This window comes from Chiloscyllium plagiosum, unplaced genomic scaffold, assembly GCF_037043375.1.
Source record: "Chiloscyllium plagiosum isolate Xiang-an unplaced genomic scaffold, Cpla_swu_hap1 HiC_scaffold_9, whole genome shotgun sequence".
NCBI classification, from domain to species: Eukaryota; Metazoa; Chordata; class Chondrichthyes; order Orectolobiformes; family Hemiscylliidae; genus Chiloscyllium; species Chiloscyllium plagiosum.
The window spans coordinates 24,080,369-24,087,402 of NW_028270147.1; the positions used below are offsets into that span (position 1 = coordinate 24,080,369).

A 7,034-nucleotide genomic window follows, 5' to 3' on the forward strand; every position below is an offset into this window, starting at 1 on the left:
ATCATTTCTGAACCACTGAACTGGACTGCCATTTGCTATCACTTATTGGTAATATATAGGTACTCTGCATTTTAAAGTTGCCCAGTTTTAGCATTGTTTCACTTTAACATTGGTAAATTATTAGAATGAGAAATTTTACTGAGCATTGAGACTGGTTATCAAGTTGTTCACAGCAGAACATCAGTGTTTGACCTGATCGATGCGAATTTGCCAGATCTCCAATATCTGCCACTTGTGGCCTTTTTGCAAGTGTCATACCACTGCCTGTGATCTGCAGTAGGAACCTTTCCACCCACTGGAGTGCATACTATCTTATGGAGCTGCCACCTGATTATTAACATAACATCAACACCTCATGGACACAGGGTAAGTCCCTGCATGAGAACCGACTGCAGGGTGCCAGTCACTTCCAAGCTCAGCAGCTCCTAGTCCCATGGCCTGTGACATGATGACGCTACATAGCTTGACAGACCTGTGACACCTCCTCCCTCTCCCCTCGCCAGGAACAAGTGACAGCCTCAGCCAGCAGCCTGATGAATGAAGGATCCAGATTCCAAAAAATCCCCCCCTCTGGTTCACAGTCAGAGAGTCCACTGCAGAATGTACTGGAAGTTATGAGCGTTGCATTTCTCTCTCAAGCAGGTTTTTATTTTGTGTTATTTGAGTGACTAAATTCTTACATTTGAATGTTAAATTCAAGGACTACCTTTCAACTTACCGGGTGCAGGTATAATCTTTTCTCTCTGCTAAGTAAGGGCCTCAACTTAAACTCTTAATTCAAAACCTTTTCTCTGAGAGCCGTGATCTTCAGGAATGTTTTCACTGATGTGAAGTGAGGACAATCCACAGGTCAAAGATTTACGGTGCACTGTGTAATACTCTCCCCATTGATTCGCAAGGTTCAAGGCCCATTTCAGATTATCAGCATCAAACGTTTTGACCTCCAGCACAGTACTCTGGACATGCTCTACACTGGTCAAGGTTCTTTCTTTCAGATGAGGCTTCTGAAACCAAGGTCTCCCTTTGTTCCATTTCCAGAGTTATCACCAGCATCCTGACCAACATTTATTCTTCAATCACTATCGCAGAAAGTAACAAATTTATATGGTTGTTACCATGTTGTGTTTTGAGGGTATTTGCACAAATTGGCTGCTGCTCTTCCTACAGCAGTGACCAGACTTCATAAAGTTCATAGTTCCTTGAAAGTGGAGTCGCAGCTAGATAAGATAGTGAAGAAGGCATTTGGTATGCTTTCCTTTATTGGTCAGAATATTGAGTTGGGAGATCATGTTGTGGCTGTACAGGATGTTGGTTAAGCCACTTTTGGAATATTGCATGCAATTCTGGTCTCCTTCCTATCAGAAGGGTGTTGTGAAACTTGAAAGGGTTCAGAAAAGATTTACAAGAATGTTGCCAGGGTTGGAGAATTTGAGCTACAGGGAGAGGTTGAATAGACTAGGGCTGTTTTCCCTGGAGCATTGGAGGCTGAGAGTGACGTTATAGAGGTTTATAAAATCATGAGGGGCATGGATAGGGTTAGTAGGCAAGATTTTTTCCCTGGGACGGGGGAGTCCAGAACTAGCGGACATAGGTTTAGAGTGGGCAGGGAAAGATATAAAAGAGACCGAAGAGCAACTTTTTCATGCAGAGGGTAGTGCTGGTACAATTGCAGCATGTAAGAGGCATCTGGATTAGTATATGAATAGGAAGGATTTAAAGCAATATGGGCTAAGTGCTGGCAAATGGTACTCAATTAGATTAGGATATCTAGTCGGCATGGACGAGTTGGACCAAAGGGTCTGTTTCCATGCTGTACTTCTCTATGACTCAAAGGCCCTATAGTTGGTTGAAAAGCACTTTGGGACATCTGGTAGTTGTAAAACAAGTGCAACAGAAATGCAAAATTTTTAGTCATTTCATTAATATTGTTAATTGCGTTTCCTATTTGACACTAGCATTCCACAGTATTAACACACAATATTCTTATAAAAGTAATTCCTGAGCATCTGACAGGATTTGATTATCCTTTAGTAATATACTGCAGGAATGCAGGAAGTGGTCAGCAGGCCAGGCAGAATCTGTGGGGAGAGGCACGAGTGAATGTTTCCAAGATGGCTGACCTCTTATTACACCAAAGGAAAACACTAACAAGCTTGTGGTGCAGCTCTGAACAAGAGTCGCTGGACTTGAAATGGGTATCTTTGCTTTCTGCTCACAGATGCTACCAGATCTGCTGAGTTTCTCCAGCAATTTGTTTTTATTTCAGATCTTCAGCATCCACAATTCTTTGTTTTATTATATTGTGGTGTAATGTGTTGGTGTTGACATGTAGTTTTTGAATTAGATTACCCTATGCTTTAGATTGAAGACCCATATTCAGGCATGACAAAGACATGTCCAACCCAGCTGAGCCTGAAAGCACCTAGTTGACATAACTATGTTACAGTATAATCAAATAAAGACCTGACACAATCATGCTTATTCAGCTGTATCAGCCGATGTTCCAGACCTTTCCACCCCAAGTTCACTCTACAGTGAAGAAAGAGGCCATTTTTCCCATTGAGCCTGTACCAACCTTCTAAAGAGCACCCCACCCAGACTCACCTCTTCCACACTGTCCCCATAACACTGCATTTACCATGGTTAACCCACCTAGTCTCCATATTTCTGGACACATATGAGCAATTTTGCATGGCTAGTCCACCTAACCTGCCCATCCTTGAACTGTGGGAGGAAACTGGAGTACCCGTGTAGACACTGGGAGAATGTGCAAACTCCACACAGACAGTCACTCAAGGCTGGAATTGAACCTGTAAGGGAGCAGTGCTAACCACTGAGCCACTGTGCCACCCACTGTTCCACTGGCAGGATCTAGCTACCAAAAGCATAGATAAGGCTGTTTGTTTTATAAGAATGAACCTGGGATGTTCGGTCCTCTGAATTTTAAGCATTTTGGTGAAGCATGGGCAAGAAAACGACTCACGCATTACCATCTCCTCATGTCCTTCAGCTGTTGACAAATGTCGCTGTGATACAGTTCATAGACTACAAATAAAATCAGCGGTGAGGCCCTGATGGCAGCCTGGATATCTGGGGTAATCCTCCCATGACCTTTTCCACGAGCATGTGTGTGATTTTATACTAATAGGGGAAGTAACTGCCTGGCATCAAGGTTTTGGTCCCTTTAATGATGGAGATCCGACAGCCTAATGCTACCAGATGGATGGAGGACGGTCGACTCTTCAATTCCAGCAGCAGCTCCCATCGTGAGCTCAGTGGGGACCAACGGAGCATGCTAATGGGAATGGGAAATGGGCTGCTTAAAGGTCTCTATCAGCCTTTGAGTGGGAAGGCTGTCCTCCACTTTCTCTGCCCTGACTGAATCATGCAGGTGGAAAACAACTAGCCACCTCCACCACTCAAAACAAAATCTTCACTCCCAGCCTATTCCCATGGGCCAAACCTTTTTGGCCTTGTCTTTTGTGCTAAAGTACTTGGCTTCCCAATCATGGACATCCATGGTGAATATTCTGGTGTTTGTTCGCTCTGGCCAAATGAAGACAAATCTTCCAGCCTCATTCTAAGCCCTGTGACCTTGGTCTCTGGTGAACATAGGAAACAGGAGAAAGTGTGGGTCTCTAATCCATTCAGGCCTCCTGTGCATTTCATCTAGATCATGACTAAACTTGCACCTCATTGTCACTTTCCTGTACCATCCCTGCGCCCCTTGATTTTGTGTATCTAGAAATTAGATTACTTACTTACAGTGTGGAAACAGGCCCTTCGGCCCAACAAGTCCACACCGACGCTCCGAAGAGCAACCCACCCAGGCCCATTCCCCTACATTTACCCCTTCACCTAACACTATGGGCTATTTAGTATGGCCAATCACCTAACCTGCACATTATGGATCGTGGGAGGAAACTGGAGCACCCGGAGGAAACGCACGTAGACACGGGGAGAATATGCAAACTCCACACAGACAGTTGCCTGAGGCGGGATTTGAACCGTGATCCCTGGCAGCAGTGCTAACCACAGTGCCACAGTGCCGCCTGCGGTGATCTACTGATCTACCGATTTCTGTCTTGAATGCATGACTGAGTCTCCACAGATCTCTGTGAAGAGATTTCTAAAGATTCCTCACCTGAATGAAACAGTTCTTATTTTCAGACCGTGTAGGGCAACCATTCATTCTCAGACTCTTGTCCCCCATTTGCTTTGAGAGATGAAGTCTCCCCCCCGGCCCCCAAGACATTAGAAAGATCTGTCCTGCATCCTCCTCCTTGAGTTTGAGTTGAGCTTGAGAGATATGCAGACCCTTTGGTCCAACACATCCATGCTGACCAGATATCCTATTCAAATCTAGTCCCATTTGCCAGTATTTGGGACAGATATCCTATACAAATCTAGTCCCATTTGCCAGTATTTGGCCCAGAGCTCTCTCAACCTTTCCTATTCATATACCCATCCAGATGCCTTTTGAATGTTGTAATTGTACCAGCCTCCACCACTTCCTCTGGCAGATCATTCCATACATGTACCACCCTCTAAGTGAAAAAGTTGCACCTTAGATCTCTTTTATATCTTTCCCCTCTCATCTTAAACCTATGCCCTCTAGTTCTGGACACCCCCCCCCCCCCCCCACCTCAGGGAAAAGACTTTATCTATTTATCCTATCTATGCCCCTCATGATTTTATAAACCTCATAAGGTCACCCCTCAACCTTCGATGCTTCAGGGAAATTCGCCACCACCTATTCAGCCTCTTCCTATAGCTTAAACCCTCTAATCCTGGCAACACCTCCTTGTAAATCGTTTGTAAACCCTTTCAAGTTTCAGAACATCCTTCCTGCAGCAGAGAGACCAGAATTGCATGCAATACTCCAAAAGTGGCTAAACCAATGTCCTGTGCAGCTGCAACATGACCTCCCAACTCCTATACTCAATGCACTGACCAATAAAGGTAAGCACACCAAACACTTTCTTCACTATCCTATCCACATCTAACTCCACTTTCAAGAAACTCTGAACCTGCACTCCAAGGTCTCTTCATTCAACAACACTTCCCTGGACTTTATTATTTAAGTGTATAAGTCCTGCCCTAATTTGTCTTTTCCAAAATGCCCATGGCCCATCTGATTAAGATCTATTGCACTCTCAGGTAATTTTCTTTGCTGTCCACTTACTAACCATACCTCTTATTTTCACATTCAAATCATTAATATAAATGACAAAAGCAGTGAACCCAGCACCAATTCTTGTGGAACACCACTGGTAACAGGCCTCCAGTGTGAAAAGCAACCCTCCACCACCACCCTCTGTCTTCTACCTTTGAACCAGTTCTGTATCCAAATAGCTAGTTCTCCCTGTATTCCATGTAATCTAACCTTGCTAACCAATCTACCATGAGGAACCTTGTCGAATGCTTTACAGAAGTCCATATAGATCACGTCCACTGCTCTGCCCTCCTCAATCCTCTTTGATTTCAGTGATGAATGAACAAGGACACAAAGGTCCCTTTGTATATTGACACTGCCCAATCTCTCAACATTTTAAGAAATGCTCTGCGTTTCTGTTGTTCATACATTTTGGCTGAAGAAAGTTTACTTTCTCCTCCGCACCATTTTCTCATTGTTTTGTCTTAAAACAATCTCCCTTTACCAATAACAGAATCATGGCCTTCTGAGAGATGAATGTATGAATCTAGTTTGCATAAAGAAGGGAGTTTAGAACACAAATATAGAAGTGGACACAATTATTAATGTTTATTATTCCATCATTTCAAGATTTAGAAACACTGCAAAAATACATAAGAGATGTACGGTAATAATTTTTGTCCATTGAAAAGTTGCAATTTGAAACAAGGAAAAAGAAATTGGTGTGGTTTCTCCTTCCCTTTACATTATAGATGGTAGTTAGAAGTGGGAGCATAAACTGAAAAATAACAGACAGATATCCCAAGAAGCAGGGAAGATGTACACAGCGACTAAATGATGATGGAATTTTAAAATGTAGGTTAGGCCACTCAAAGTGAGAGAAAAGTCTGAGGGGAAAATTGGATAGAAGAATGTAGGAAGTACATTTTGTGTAAGAATTAATATAAATAAAAATTGTACTCTCAATGCTATTAATGACTACTTTTAATGATTTACTGCTGTTCTTGCTTTTCCATGCAAAATCTATGGAATTTCCTTCAAACTAACTTATCTTTAGTGCATTATGAATAATGCATTTTTAAATAATTTTATTCTACAAGACTTTGTATTGGTAGTTCAGTATTTTAAAATGTCTCACTATATTAAAGTTAGTGAATTTGCAATGGCTTTAGACTTGTCTCTTGCTGTTCACCCTTGGTCCAAAGATTTTTTGAGACTAGCATCACTGGGTTAGCTGATTTATCTCACTATTTTTGTAATTTTGCATGCAGTGTTTAATTGTAAGTGGGATGTAAGTTAACTATCTTCTTCTCTATCTTTACCTATTGTAACTGTGCATGTTGCTGCATTTGTGTCTTCGATTTTGCATGTATTTTTGTGTTTCATCTGAGGGTTCAATTTTGCTACCAGCAACACGTTGACTAAAATAAGAGTGTTCTTAATTTGTGATTTGAATCTATTTCTCATTTCTATTCCCTTGCAACTCCCCTTTCCTGAGATTTAATGATCCATATTGAAGCATAGATCTGCATGAGATGGAATTCAATGTTGGGCCATGTCTGAGTGAGCCTGAACTATTTAGACTAAACGTTGTTCAGTGATAGGGAACCGATCTTCATCTGTGTGCACTTGCAGGGGTCAGTGAACAGATTTAGAATTTCTGCTCCTTCTGTTTCCAGAGCTATTTATGTTAATTCTTGTCAGTGTACTGGTAGAAACTAGCTAACTCTGCAATTGGCTGAAATACTGTACCACATTGGTGTATTTAACCATCAAGTGAATGGGAGTCTCACTGTACGAGTTTTGTTTTGTCCCATTCATTATTTTATTTGTGATCCTTGTAAAAGAATATCTGAAAATAGGATAGGCTATTTGTTTG

The 7,034-nt window shown here is 42.1% G+C and overlaps 1 protein-coding gene across 3 annotated transcripts in view; it reads left to right on the top strand.

Annotated features, from left to right (window-relative positions):
- tlcd4a (TLC domain containing 4a) overlaps positions 1 to 7,034 on the top strand; it is a 59,933-nt gene that overhangs the window by 27,111 nt on the left and 25,788 nt on the right. The gene's annotated exons all lie outside the window — the stretch shown is intronic.